The following is a 15,318-nucleotide window of genomic DNA, read 5'->3' as shown; positions in this document are numbered from 1 at the left end:
CCAATTTTGGTATATATCACGTTAACAAAACGGCCGGAAGCGCACCATGACAGTGGCATGTAAATCATACCGTCCATGACATGTATAACATGATTCGCATGTTAAGACCTCTCATTTATGTTCGTCATACAGTCACATCGCTCAATACCAATTTTGGTGTATGTCAAAGGAGCGAAATGGCCGCGAGTGCACCACGAGTAGAGCATGTAAATCATGCCATACATGACATGAATATTATGGCTTTTCATGTAACCACCTGTCACTAATGTTCATCATACAGTCACATCGCGCAATACCAGTTTTGGTGTATATCAAGCTATCGAAACGGCCGCGAATGCACCATGAGCGTGGCATGTAAGTCATGACATACGTGGCATGCATGTAATAGTTTTCATGTTACCACGTGTTATTCATGTTCTCCATACAGTCACATCGCGCAATACCAATTTTGGTGCATATCAGTCTAGCGAAACGGCCACGAGTGTGCCATGAGCATGGCATGTAAATCATGTCGTACATTTCATGCATGTCATGATTATCATGTTACCACCTTTCATTTACGTTCGTCATAGAGTGGCGTCGCGCAATACCAATTTTGGTGTACATCAAGCTAGCGAAGCGGCCGCGAATGCATCATGAGCGTGGCAATTAAATCATGACATACATGACATCCATGTCATGGTTTTCATCTTACCAACTGTCAGTCATGTTCTTCATACAGTCACATCGCGCAATACCAATTTTGGTATATATCAATCTACTGAAACTGCCGCTAGCGCATCATGAGCGTGGCATGTAAATCAGGTCGTACATGACTTGCATGTCATGATTTTCAGGCTACCACGTCTCACTTACGTTCTTCATACTGTCATGTCGCGTAACACCAATTTTGGTGTATATCACGCAAGCGAAACGGACGCGAATGCACCATGAGCGTGGCATGTAAATCATGACATACATGTCATGGATGTCATGGTTTTCATGCTACCACCTGTTATTCACGTTCTTCATAAAGTCACAACGCACAGTACCAGTTTTGGTGTATATCAATCTTGCGAAACGGCCGCGAGTGCGCCATGAGCGTGGCATGTAGATCATGTCATACATGACATGCATATCATGATTTTCATGTTACCACGTGTCAGTTATCTTCGTCATACAGAAATGTCTCGTCATACCAGTTTTCGTATGTATCCCTTCATTTAAACGGCCGCGAGCGCCCCGAGACCATGTCATGTAAATCATGCTGCACATGACATGCGCGTCATGATTTGCATGTTGGGACCTGTCATTATGTTCGTAATGAACTCTTGTCACGCCGTATTAATTTTGGTATATATGAAATTAACGGAACGGCCACAAGAGCCCAAAGGCCGTGAAATGTAAATCATGCTGTTCATGACATGCGTGTCATGATTTTCATGATATGACCTGTCATTAATGCTTGTAATAAGGCCATGTTATGACACACCAATTTTGGTATACATCCGATTAACGAAACGGCCAGGAGAGCACAAAGTCGTAGGCGGCTAGACAGACAGACAGACAGACAGACAGACAGACAGACAGACAGACAGACAGATAGATAGATAGATAGATAGATAGATAGATAGATAGATAGATAGATAGATAGATAGATAGATAGATAGATAGATAGATAGATAGATAGATAGATAGATAGATACAGACAGACAGACAGACAGACAGACAGACAGACAGACAGACAGATAGATAGATAGATAGATAGATAGATAGATAGATAGATAGATAGATAGATAGATAGATAGATAGATAGATAGATAGATTCGCAGAAGTTCGCTAAGAAATGCTTCGCATTTAAAAGATTAGCACAAGTGACCGGTGGCCGGCCCCGCAAAATTGGCGACACGCGGCGCAGGGAGATTGCCAAGCACACTCCATTTTCGAAAGAAGGGTGGCCGGCGGATCAGTGGAAAGCAGCCCATCTTACTGTTGGCCCATCCATATCTTAAAGAAAAGCTTGTTCACTGCTTATCGGAAGATGTGGCTATGCAGATGATTTCTTTTTCTTCTTTTTTGGCTGGAGATGGGAGCGTTGCAAGTAACGTATCTTTATCGCAGTTGCGCCGAAAAGGCTGTTTGTTGGAGTGCTTTCCGCCGGCCACCCCTGCTTTGGAAAATGGAGTGTGCTTGGCACTCTCGATACCGGCGTGCGTCTTGAATCGAGCCACTTATACGCGAAAAGAAACTGTTCCCATTAATTGATAACATCAGTGGTAATTACGACTAGGGCAAAACCGTAAATCCAACGAGCTTGTACAAGTTAACCACATTGAATTGTAGTGCAACGAAACGTCGCTCGAAAGAGGACCAGGCAAACACGAGCCATTCGTAACTATAATTTGGCAGTTTCAGAGTAGCGTACGCGAAGGTAGCGTTCGTTGCAGTCGCCCGCTATTTCCGTCACTTAACAGGGGCCCGCAAGAGGATAGCGTATGACGCATGCGCAATGGTGACAAACGCTAACGAATAGCTTCGCCTACGCTATTCTAAAGCTCTCTATTTTACCAGCCTTTCTAGCGATCCTGAGTGAGCCCCTCGTGCAAGGTTGCTTTGTGCCGCAGTTCGAAATATTCATCACGCTTCGAATCAACGGCAGCAAAGCCGCTGTTCACCATATCCGATATGTAACTGGCAGAGTGGCGTTTCTGGCTGTTACTTGTGAAAAGACAGTAAACAGCTCAAATAATAGAAATCATAACTTACATGCTGTGGCAAGGCAGCGCGTCCGTTTCTTCGCCCTCGATGTCCGCAAAGACCGTGAGAGCGAAGTTGCAGCTCAAGACCGGTTCATGTGCAACGACGCCAAATTGAGAGGCCTACCTGACGGCGATTCACTCGCCGCGTTGAACGTTACGCGGTGCGGCTCAACCACATTACTACCGATCGCTGGCGAAAAAGCCCCGCCAAGTAACGGTAACGGCGCTACAATCGACAAATCCCTAGGCGAATCTATCCCCGAGTGCTTAGGCGATGGTAACAAACGGGAGTATGTACGACACCTGGACGCACGCCATAAGTTCTAGCCACCCAGGCACGGCCCTAGCTCTAGCGTTGCATGCACTTGGAGGCCCATGGGCGGACGGTCGCATCGCCCGGATCTCTGGCGTCCCGCAGGGGAAGGTGTCTCGCTGACCGGCCTGCAGATGCGTTAAATTCGCTATGCCAGCTAATGTCTTTTAAATCGGCCGGTATGCACTGCGATCCAGCTTATGCCGACCGATATGGAGCGAACTTTCAGCGGCGATCGCACGGGAGGAGTCACGTGTCCTGAACCGAAACGTCACTGGTGAAGTGGCGCGTCACTGTCGACTCTTGTAAAATAGTGAGAACCGCGAAGGGCACGACGTAGGTTACTGGCCCCCAGTGGCACGGGAAAACCACTGACACTGGCACAATAGCGACACTTATGTAATGCCAGGCAGAAACTTTCCCTTTCATTCTAATTTTGGCTGTGGTATGACGTCATACGTGACATTTCGCTCACGTCACGCGACTCTCCCGCATGTGACGGCAACCGGAAGTTCCGCTGCTGTGCTCTTTAGGTAGAGTGTACTCGAACAGGGGAGTGCTCGGAACGAGCTTCGAAAAGTGAAGCCCCTAACAGGGTCAATCAGCTTGCAGCGCTGCGATCGGTAGTCTGCAATGTGTCATCTTTTAACAGTCGCGCGCTGCTCCGCCGCAGTGGTGCAGGGCTAGAATGCCCGCTTCCCACTCAAAAGGCCCGCGTTCGAATCGCAGCTGTAGATGGTGGGTTATTATTCTTAGTGACACCCTTTAGAGCTGTATTGGTTTTCCTTTGTTCCTTAAAACTAGCTTCAGTTGCTACGTGTTGGTTCAAAAAGTAACGCAAAATGTGAAGTAAAATAGAAGAAATTTTACAGTGAGCGCAGTTATTTGCAGCGCCACCGCCCGGGTTTGTACAAAACCGTAAAGTATGGCCTCCGAGATTTTCGCGAATATGAGAGTCAAAACGGGATTTCACATTTTACGTTACTTTTACGTAGCAACAGAAGCTAGTTTTAAGAAACAAAGGAAAAGCAACACAGCCATAAAAGGTGACACTAACCATAAAATCCCACCAGCTACAGCTGCGATTAGCTTTGAAGGAGTGGATATCGAGTCTTTACTATGTCCTTGTTGGTGCCATCTTTTGCGCGGGATTCGCCCGTATGCGGTGTCCAGGTATATCTTGACAACTTCAGCTGCAGCGAGGGTTAAATCGTGATCATAAGCACTAGTCATCGGTAGGGAGATGTGCAACTCTAGGCGTCAATGTGAGTGCGTCCACATCAAGTGGTGCTATATCTGCCAAACAACAATAGACATTGTACAAGCTCTCATATAAGGTGTACACAACGTTATTTCCCTAATATAGTCCACAATGTTATCCTTGAGGTTATCCCAATCGACATCCGACAAGCTTCATTACTTATCGCCAATATCTATAATTCACCTAGCATGCCAGCAAAGCGTTGCGCTCAGCTAATGGCACAAATCACCACAGCGGCAAATGAGACTCCACTCATAGTGGCCGGAGACTATAATTGCGCTCGCATCGATTGGGGGATACAAGAAAACTACTGGCAGAGGTTAGGTACTGTTGACACAAACTCAGCAGTCACAGCTCACGGTATTCAACGATTTTGATTGTCCAACCAGACAAGGAACAACAGGAATGATGGACATAAGTCTGGGATCTCACTGTGGGTAGGCGCATCCAAAACCTAGAATGAAATAGAAGGACACATATTTTAGGCAGTGATCACTATATTATTGAATCTAACCTCAGTGGTCCCCAAGCGTCTCGAGCGAGAACGAAACAAACTAATTAACTGGGATAACTTTAGAAAGCAGCGGGAAAGAAATCAGTAAACAGGGCCGACGGACATAGGCGTGCGCAGAGTTCCTCTTAAGGGGGTTGAAGGTTCGTCACAGCGGCCCCCCCCCCTCCCAATTATGTCAATGTATGGCGCTGATATCGCGCCCCCTTCGTGTGTCGCAGCGCCCCCCCCCCACCTTCGCCATTATGTCAATGTGTGGGGCTCACATTGTACCCCCGCCCCCTTATGTGAACAGGGGGGGGGGCGCCCCCCTTGCCACACCCTGTGCGCACGCCTATGCCGATTGATGCGCACACATGGACAGCACAGGTTCTTGAAGAGCAAGCGGCGTGGACGAGGCAGTATAACCCGGAACACCATTGCCGCAAAGATGGATTTGGTGTGGTTTGTAATTTTACTTAAGCTACTAAACGGCTCCCATTTTATAATTCGTAGCGCAATTTTAAAAGTGTGGCCAAATCTAACATATCCATTCTAAATTGTTCTGGTCAGATAAACACAGCTATCTGGTCTGCTCGAAAGTGCAAAGTTTTGTTAAATAAATTAGCTGTTATTTCCTTGTTTTTCTCTCTTTCTATTTTTTTTACTTTTTTCTTCCTTTTTATATTAATAAGAGTTATTATAGTTATCATCGAAATGTTATGTACGCTGTCATGGCCAATCTCCCAGAGTGGGTATGTACCACAGTCTTGCGGATAAGCAAACAAACAAAGAATATAGACCTTATAGCTTCCGGTAGTCGTCATAAGAAACGAGTTGTCTGCCCTTTAGAAGGGCTGTACTCCGAGGTTTTTATCTCTTGACAATCGCGTGCTGCCTGTCTAGGTTGTACGTCTGCGTGTTATTAACGTCAGTGATGTTAATAACAGTGTTCATTACTGCTAATGGCCGTACGCTGTGAAGGCGGCAACGTTTCCTCATGTTCCTTCCGCTGTAGTCATGTCGTCTATTTTAATGAAGTTTTCTCCTTTCTTTATTTATTTGTATTGCTTCTTTCTCTCTATTTTGTTGCATGGAGCCGTGCCGAGGTTGAAGTGGCGAGATGTCCTTTACTCGCTCCAAATTAATGTAACCACTCCCTGCACCTTCCTTGTCGCCCAGCAGAAGCCCTGGCTCGTTACCATCTCGTCAACGATGGAGCGCTTTCGAGACGAGTGGAGGTGATCAGCGGCACTAAACAGCATTGCTCGGCAAATCGTCATTGGTCGGGCAACCTTCATCCTAGGTGGCCGACTGAACAACCTGGAGAATTTAGAGGCGAAGATTACAACGGGGTTATACCTGGCGGTTTTCCTCACCTCTAACGCCCTGGCGTCACTCCTCCTCGACCTCGTGATCATGTGTGGTGCCACTTACCACCCGGGCGAGCACTACGCCTACGCGGCCAATTACGGGACGGCCATCTTCATCGGCAGATGGTCATTTGGGCGGGCTTTTGGGAGACTCCACAATGCCGCGGTAAGTTTTCAAGCGAACCTTGTGTTGACTGCTCTGTGGAACTGGTGATCGGGGTGTTCAAAAAAAAAAATAAACCCACCGCCGCGGCAAAACCACATGACGTGCTCACCAAAAAACCTTCTCGAACCACAACTGACGCCCACCAATGAAATATTAATCAAACGAAATAAATTTTATTTCCGGGGCTGGGGTTTTAACACGGGTCTTTCCAGTCCGAAAGCGAGCGAGTGCCTTGACCACTAAGCCACGCGCACATGCTTGCCCAAAGTCAACTGAACTGAAGCATATGAATCCGTTCTACGAAAGATAAAAAAAAAAAAAAACATGGCTGATCCCTTCGTCAGAGCAATCGGTATAACACGAAAGTGAAACTTGTCTTCACAGACGTAGCTGAGCATTTGTTGTGCATTGTTTCAGCACAAGGGCGAAGGAGTGAATGCTATAGAAACAAATTGCAATGCCACGCGAGAGAGAGAGAGAGAGATAACGTTGATTTACACACGTCGAGAATGACGGGGGAGGAGGCTTTGGCCTCTGCTCCCGTTCATCCCCTTAGCCGTCAGCCGGAATCCCTTGGGACTCGGCGGCGGTCAGGGCGAGACCGATGACATTACGTTGTTCTTCGGCATCTTGGCTGCGTAACGAAGAACGGCAAGCAGCTCGAAACTCGCAAGGCGCTGCTCGACCAGAATGGACGCACGGAAAGAACCATACACAGGATGAGCGCGAACTAACTGTCAGACCTCAACAGTTAAAGGCACACTAAAGAGAAACAAGGAATCGGTTTAGATTGATAAATTGTGCTTTGAGAACTATGTCAATTTCACCATCACAGGTGTATTAATAAAGGAGAAAATGAAGTTCAAAGTTTCATTTTTAAATTTCGAGCCAAAATTTCCACGCGTGATGTCACCGATTTCAAAAGTGCATTTATCGTACTTTGGCGCCATTTGTTCAACAAACTTTCCTCAAACTTGGTATATTAACCCTATATGGCCCCCTCAGAGGACAGTGTACTTCATTTTCACCGTTTAGGAACTACGTAGGCCCTAGTAGGCGCCGTCAAAATATCTGACTTCACGGCGAACGGTGCGGAAACTTCAAGTGGCGTGGCCACCCACATTTTCTCTTTGCGCGATTTCTCGCTTACTAAGCGTCTTCTCGCAGCAAGCATGGTGTTTTTGGTAACGTGAAATAGTAGTTTGCTAATACGAGAAAAATCGTTTTCCTCTTTAGTGTCCTTTTAAAGCCCGCTGCTCAAACAACAAACGAGGACGCACTGAACGAACGCACAAGTACACACAGGATGAGCGCGAACTGTCACAGTTGTAACTTATTTGTATGGGCAGCGCGTTTTGGCACTTAACGCAAATTTGCGGTGAGAGCACAAGACCTACAACCACCCCCCATCGCGAGATAAGCATGCGCGCACGAGCGACCTCGCCCTGTGGAGGCGTGCGCGCATCGCAACGCGCGGCTCGACGACCTTAAAAGTGCGCCCAAGTTTTTCCACCACGACCGAACTGTTATTGTAATATAGTACACATGCGTTTCGCATGTGCCAGTATTACCGTCGTTCTACAGCAGTTTTCAGTGCGGAACACTTCAGGGGCCCAGCTTGTTGCCCATCCATGCATCTCATGTGGCGTGATCACGCTCACAGTAAAGCAAGCGTCCAATACAGGCCACAAGAAGGCTAGGAATGCTCAAAACGGGGTTAAAATGAACAAACAAGGTGTAAAACAATATAATTCACAGAAATTACAAGGAGGTGTTCGCAATAATTAATATAAATCGCTAAAAACGCGTCGGAAACATGCGCCTCCCTCCCGTGCTGCGCAAGAGATGGTGCCACCGCCTCGCCAAAAGTAAAGTTACTGTAATATGCTACGCGCGCGCGCGCGCGCGCGCGCGCGCGCGTGTGTGTGTGTGTGTGTGTGTGTGTGTGTGTGTGTGTGTGTGTGTGTGTGTGTGTGTGTGTGTGTGTGTGTGTGTGTGTGTGTGTTTGTTTGTTTGTTTCAAAAGCATATGCTATACAGTAACTCCAGCCAAAAGCACAATTGCTCTTTCCACCAGCGTTCTCCGGCGCATTCTCACGGAAACAACCTGACAGAACTCGCTGCAGACGACACGTATCTCAACCGCCGCGGGAGGCAGGAAGTCAGTCACGCACAGCAAAAAGCAGCGCGCATATCGCATACCGACTTTTCGAATCTCCTTAAACGAGATTCTACTCGTGACGGGGAAATCCTGCATGCTCACCTCAGTCACTGACGTCATCTTTGCGTTGATAAACGAAGCAGTGGAACCCTACGAACGGGAATCGCTGGGTGCACGTGCTACGCGCTTCCTCAGGTTTCAGAGTAGTGGAGCTGCCATACGTTTTTTTTTTTTGTGCTTATTCATGTCAATAGTTATTCTCAATTGCGCAAGGCATGCGCCAGAACGCCGTGAGGTGAATTTCATAGATCAGAAGTGTGTGATCTCGGTACAGCTTTATGCAACAAACATGTTTTTTTATCAATCAATGCAGGAAGAAGATATATACAACTGGTACAAGTGCGTGAAGAACGCGGGCAAGGCGTTTAGCGCGGCCCTGGTGTTCGCTTTTGCGGCGCACGTTTCCAACTGGTTCCACCGCAGTAAGTTACATTGCACACTACTACTTCTAATTGCTACCAACATTCAAAATTAATTCGTCCGTAACTTACTGCTTAAAATCGTACTCTTCTGAGCTTCATCGTCAGTTAGACCACGCCCACTGAATGGCAAAGGCCTCTCCTATGTCTCTCCAATTAACCCGGTCCTGTGATTGGCTGCGGCCACGTCATCCCCACAGACTTCTTAATCTCAGAATTGCCATCTCGTCTGCCCACCTAACTTTCTGCCACCCATTGTAGCGCTTGCCTTCTCTTGAAATCGGTACTCTTACTCACTGTTGACACATGTTACTGTTTCTGAGTTTGAGGAAGCAATAATAATTAGTACCAAGTATTTGAAGAGCATTGATTCAGTTTCCGTTGTGGTTATGACGTTCGCTTTGAATAGCTGTAGCTCAGTCGGCTAATAGCCGATGTATTTAAAAAGTTTCACTTTTTCGGTGTAAACGACGTTACGTCGCATCTGTGCTTGGCCTTCCATTGTGTGCGATATCAAATTTATTTCGATCAATCAATCAACCTTTATTAGTGACAAAATAAGAGAATATAATACAGCTAAATATGCATAAAGAAGTCCCAAGGTTAGAAACCGCAGGCGGGACCTCCCATCTTAAATTTCAACATGGCATGTTGAAATTCTTTTTTTAAACAATTTTAACATGTTACACGTAACCAAGACAGCATCAGATATTTCAGTGATTACTAATGAACTAATTTTAGTCTCAAAGCTTCGCTTATTTGTTAAGTGATTCTGTTACTACTCCCACTCGTGAAGTAGAAAACAAAATGACGGAGAATCACCTTGCTAAGAGAAGCTCTCTCCGATTGCGAACAGTCACTCCTTTAGAGAACGCGAGACTTGATTACACATTATTCTCTTAAAAACCTACTGGCATTAAATACTGGCATTAAAGGCGGGGTCTTCGTAGGATTCTGCGAATTGGTACTCGCTGCGGTGGACAGCGCAGCAATCATCTTCGCTGGCTCTATCACAAATTAGGCAGCGTCTCGCGCGCACAACGTTCAAAAAGTGCAGTATAACAATAAATGACAAGTTTTTACGCCACTAATTTCAGGTTCTGTTGTGCGCTTCTTCGTTTCTCATCCCGCGACTTGTTCAAACCCTTGACATAAAAATGCGTACGTGTGACCACATAAAAGCTGATCAGCTTAGCAGTTAATGGCTTGCAATGTTCGTTGCGGCCAACACCCCCAATGCTTCTCCTATTGATTACTGCCAAGACAGGCTTTGTGTAAGTCACTCTTACTAAAAGAACCAGTGGAAATGTGTTTAAGTTCACTAATAAAAACGAAAAGTTTAAGTGAAGGGTACAGAAGACCACCGAAAGCACATGATTTTGTAAAAAGAGTAGCGTTTAGGGACTGGCCATCTGATGCAAGCAGCAGAAGCTCATTCATGCATGCACTGCACTTTATTTGGAGCAGGGGCGTAGCCAAGGGGGGGGGGGGTTCAGACCCCCCGAAATTTGTCAGTTTTGCTTGCGTATATATACACGCACACATACAAACGCACGCACGAACATGCATAAAGTATGGTTGAACACCCCCCCCCCCCCCCCGAAAAAATTTCTGACTACGCCCCTGTGGAGCACACATTTTCTAGCAACATAGCCTACCATAGTACGTCAGCCTCGAGTCGCTACGTTGAATGACGTATGGGTGGTCTGGTGCAGTCAAAGAGCTGCTATGAACGAACCTTCAGCACCTTCCAAGGCTCCTTCATCAAGCAACAAGTCAATCAGTTGCTGCTGGTTATATGAATTAGCAGGCTTGTCTGCGACAGTCAAAAGGCAGCTTACAACCCCCTGCGGAATGTTTGATCCAGTAACACTCTTAGCAAGATTGTAATAGCTCAGACAATTAATGGTCGTGAGAAATTGTTGCGGAGTGGGATGAGCATTGCATCCAGATGACAGCCTGCCAATACGGAAGAGTTCTTCAATTTTATCTTGACTTGCTGAGCCAAGCTCTGCATGTAAGTAGCTTCAACACCATCGATACAACACCAACACCATAAGTAGCTTCAACACCAACGGACAAAATAACATATATTTAAAGGAGTACTGACACGATTTTGAGACATCGCAAAACAGACATTTTTCATTTCTTTGGTATACAGTGTCAACGCTCTCCACACAACAGTCAGACAACTCGAATAAAATATTTTATTTTGATTTTAAAGTTTTCGTCGCTGAGCATCTGCAAGCCAACCACAGTGCAAAAAACATCTTGACTAGTCAACATAATTCCCCTGAGTTTGCGAGCTCTGCGTCCTGCATGCAGCCTAAATCGCAGAAATCACTGTCGGGGTCACTGGACGACAAATAACTCATCGTTGTTTACGTGGACCACGAGCAGATGACAGATTTGCCGCTAGTACGTCGCGAGTCGCTGTGTCCCCGTGACGTCACACTGCTGTGACGTCCCCGTGACGTCACACTATCGTCACTGATAAGCCGCCCCCTCGATATCGAAACCGAAAGTGCCTTTTTAAGGTAGCGGTAATAAAAATATATATTTGATGCATCCTCAGGTACCCCAATACTTGTTTTAGGTTTCTCAACACCAGTATTTTTATTTAAAGCAACAAATCGAAAATTTTTAAAATTCGTGTCAGTACTCCTTTAAACTGAGTAAACTCGTATACAGCAGCAAGGAGAGCCTTCGAAATATTTTGTAACTGCAGGCTGAAATGTAGAAGTGAGTACAGTATAAAACAGCTCTTAAATGAAACTGATACATAACTATTAAGCGATTTTCATCAGTTAACATCAGATGTTGGATTCATGACACAACGCCTTCATCCTGTGTTCAAACTAGCCTCGATAGTCCCGTAAGTACATTGACTGCGTGCATCTGGGTAATTCGACGACGAAAACAACTCGCTTTTTTCTTACACTCTAAGAAAAAAGCGAGTTGTTTTCGTCGTCGAATGGGGAGTATTTCTGGTACACAACAATAATCGTCATCTGGCTTGCTCGCGTTTCCTTTCTTGAAAACCCGGCTCTCGTCACTTTCCTATCAATAATGCTATGTCACGCTGATAACGCGCGCGCCGTTCGTGACCGATAAGTGCCGGGACAGCGGTGATAACGCGAGGAAAGTTTTTTTTCTTAGAGTGTAGAGTGTAGGTGTGCATTTGCGCAGTTATTTTTCTTGGGGTGCCAGAAGATTGTTTAGATCACCACAGATGTCTAAAGGCGAACAACTTAGAAGCTGTGTGCTCATACGTGTGATGCTGAGCCAGCTGATCCAATGGTGGCGCCACACTGAATATGGATAATGCAATACAGTGCCACAAGATTTAGTGAGCAACGTTGAATCGGAGATGCCGGTAAGTAAAAAAAAGTTCGGCAGATCCCACGCACCATGCGAATCGATGTTATGGGAAGCATGCGCGGGATGGTGGTGTGGCGCAATTTGTCACATTGAGCGAAACGTTACGGAATGACGCTAGAGAAATGTGGAAGTCGTATACGCACACTCATATGTTGCAGAGTCGCATATGTATTATGTAACCAGTTGATTACAGTTGCGCAACGATGCCAGCAGCAACAAGGGTGTTACCAACTATAGAGCACTGCACGGGCCCGGGCCGGGCCATTCGAAGCGTTTTCCGGCGGGCCCGGGCTTGAAGCCGCGGGCCTGGGCCAGGCCACGCCTTGAGGCTGCGGGCCGGGCCGTACTCGGGCCCGCTCATTAAAAGGCCTAAGTCGTGCCTTCGAGCACACGAGAACGTTATGCATTGAGTGGTCTAAGGCATTCTGTGCCAAGCTGAAGTGACACGTGCAAAGAGCTGGCTTTTAGTAAAGCTTAGCAAAGAAAATAGAAAAACAGTTCAAGTCCTATTTTTTTTCCTTTTTAAATTATTTAATAAAGAGTCTTTTAAAAAATTGTGTAATTAATAAAGGCCAACTCCGGCGATTTTTTGGCCATGTCAAAGTAATGGTGCTTTTATGTTCCTGAGACGCTCCTGTTACGGGCCCGATAGCAGAAATACTCGGCAAATTGGAGAATCATTTTAAATGAGCAAAAAAGCGCTACACCGAAACCGAAACCCAACCGAGTGTACTGTCTACGTATAACGTAGACGTTGTTACGAACGAACCGTCGTGCAAGGCATGTCGGTCACGCCGGCGCGGAGTATGAAAACTGTGATAGCCGGGACGACCAGCGAAGCGCCGGCCAAACCAGCGCTGTCTGTCGCCTTGTGCACAGCAGACGCTCGCTGTAGCGGCCTAAGCGCCGAAGTTAGCGGTGCCCTCGCTGCGTAACTTCCGCTGCCTTCCCAATACTGTCGTCACAGACGCAATGTTGCCAATAATTGTGGGAAGCCAGGAGGGCGTTTGCAGACAATCTTTAAAATTCATTTGCAAACAATCTGCGCATGTCTCAAGCCTGTAATTTGGCATAAATGACGGAAACGTGCAAAGGAACGTACCCAGCGAATTTCACTGAGATCCATCGACCTCGAAAAATCGCCGGAGTTGGCCTTTAAAGGGCCCCTAAACCACCCAGCGGTCGAAATTTACTTGAGGTGAGGAAGTTGTGCTCGAGTTTGCAACGAACACGTAGCCGTGAGAATTTTTCGAAACGGTGTCGTAATAGCGGAGTTACACGCGTTTGATGCGTTTGATGATCGAAACGCGACGATCGCTTCTTTCCCTCTTTCCTACGCTACCCTGTTCCAAAGCCGCTTTGCCCTCCTCGCTGAGTCAACTGAGTGCTCCTCCTCATCTCGCGTGGCATACGTCACCGCTGACGCGCTGTTCGAGACAGCTTCTACTTCCGGTTGTCGCGACTCCGGCTTCACCGACGCTCCAGCTAGAAAGTTTTGAGTGGAGCAACCGGCGGCCGTGGAGCGGCCCATTTTGTGTAGAAAATCGCGGCGGCGCTGCAGTCGACTACTCTTCAAAGCGTCCCCCGGCATCGCAGGCGGCTGCTTGCCGGTGCGTTTCAGAGGCGGCGAGAGAGAGCAAGAAGAATGCAGAAATAAACGCTACATCGCAACTGCACCACATTAACGTGCCGGCTACAACTAATAAGTGCCGTGCGAGCCCCTGGCAGACTCGAGATTTTTTTTTTTTGTAGGAGCGAAGCTCCTTAGGCCCGCACCCCGCCGTCGCCATCGAAGCTCCCTGCAACACAGATGCGGCGCCGTTGCAAAAAGACAATAAAACGACGCGCGTGGAAAGAAGAAAAAATAAATAAATAACTAAACAAGGCGCGCGCGGCGTTCGGCGTGCGTTGCGCAAAAAAACAGTTTCAAAACGTACATAGTCGTTTGCGTTCCATTTGTAAGGAGCGTGGCTCATCGGTTGTATTCGTACATAGAACAACTGCTAACTTTTTAAATATTTTTTTTTACGTCGCGCAGAGTGATTATACGTTGTCGTGCTGTGGTGAAACGCGACAATAATGTAGTCCTAGAAAACGCTTTTAAAGACGATAGTCTTTCTTGGGGAACTTAAACGCAGAAATTTTGGTCTGTCTTTCTGTCTTTCTGTTTGTCGGCACGTCACCCGATTCAGCCCACCGGCCAAAGTTGAACCACTTGCTTACCGCCCACCCAACTTGAACTGGTACGGCTGTTCATATTTGTGAACGTTGTCGATCAAAAAGTAAATATTACGCATATCTGAGGCGTAACATCATTAGGTAAGTATTAAGTGGTGTGTTCCTTTAAAGGGGCACTGACACAAAATTTCGCGGCCGAGATAACCTGCTGGATCGATTCCCGTGTACGTGCGTGTACCATCTGCAAAATATCGACAGCGAATAAAGCTTGGAAGTTATTTTATATGAATTTTGAAGTTCGCGAGCGCGATCCAGCATTATAGGCCGCACCTAGTGCATTGACACCCTCGGAGGTGACCCGAGGTGACCCCCCTACTTCCCCTACGTAACCGTTGCAGCCGGTACAAGTTATGATGACGTCGTAGCCGCCATTTCTGTTTTGACGCGCTTCCCAACGAATCGCTCCTCGCTAGCGGGTCAAACCTGAAGTGATTCGCCACGTCGAAAATTTCTTCCATCCCCGCCGCAAGAAAATCGTCGCCATCAGACGACGATGAGCCCGACGACGACAGACCGCGCCGAAATGCGTCACTGTTCTGTGTGCTCACGTGACCGAGCGTTTCACTCGCTAGGTGGTGATAGTTGCACCCGGCGACTTGTCGTTTTTGGAGCTCTGTCAAACCGAAACTGAGGCTGTGTCGGTAATGAGGAGCTTGTAATCAATTATCCGTCGCGTGCTGCAGCAAACGATGTGCCGTGTTATGACTAACAGGCCCCCA

The 15,318-nt window shown here is 46.9% G+C and overlaps 2 protein-coding genes across 2 annotated transcripts in view; one reads left to right on the top strand and one right to left on the bottom strand.

Annotated features, from left to right (window-relative positions):
• Window positions 1-15,318, bottom strand: part of LOC119394175 (bifunctional purine biosynthesis protein ATIC) — a gene marked incomplete at its 3' end in the record, with an annotated part of 164,844 nt that overhangs the window by 144,469 nt on the left and 5,057 nt on the right.
• Window positions 15,142-15,318, top strand: part of LOC119394172 (bifunctional purine biosynthesis protein ATIC) — a 44,667-nt gene continuing 44,490 nt past the window's right edge. Inside the window, exon 1 of the mRNA XM_037661428.2 lies at window positions 15,142-15,146. The gene's annotated coding sequence lies outside the window, so the exon portion shown is untranslated. The remainder of the gene's footprint in view (window positions 15,147-15,318) is intronic.

This window comes from Rhipicephalus sanguineus, chromosome 5 (genome assembly GCF_013339695.2).
Source record: "Rhipicephalus sanguineus isolate Rsan-2018 chromosome 5, BIME_Rsan_1.4, whole genome shotgun sequence".
Taxonomy (NCBI): domain Eukaryota; kingdom Metazoa; phylum Arthropoda; class Arachnida; order Ixodida; family Ixodidae; genus Rhipicephalus; species Rhipicephalus sanguineus.
Note: the sequence above shows the minus strand (reverse complement) of the source record. Positions and strands in the feature narration are given on the sequence as shown.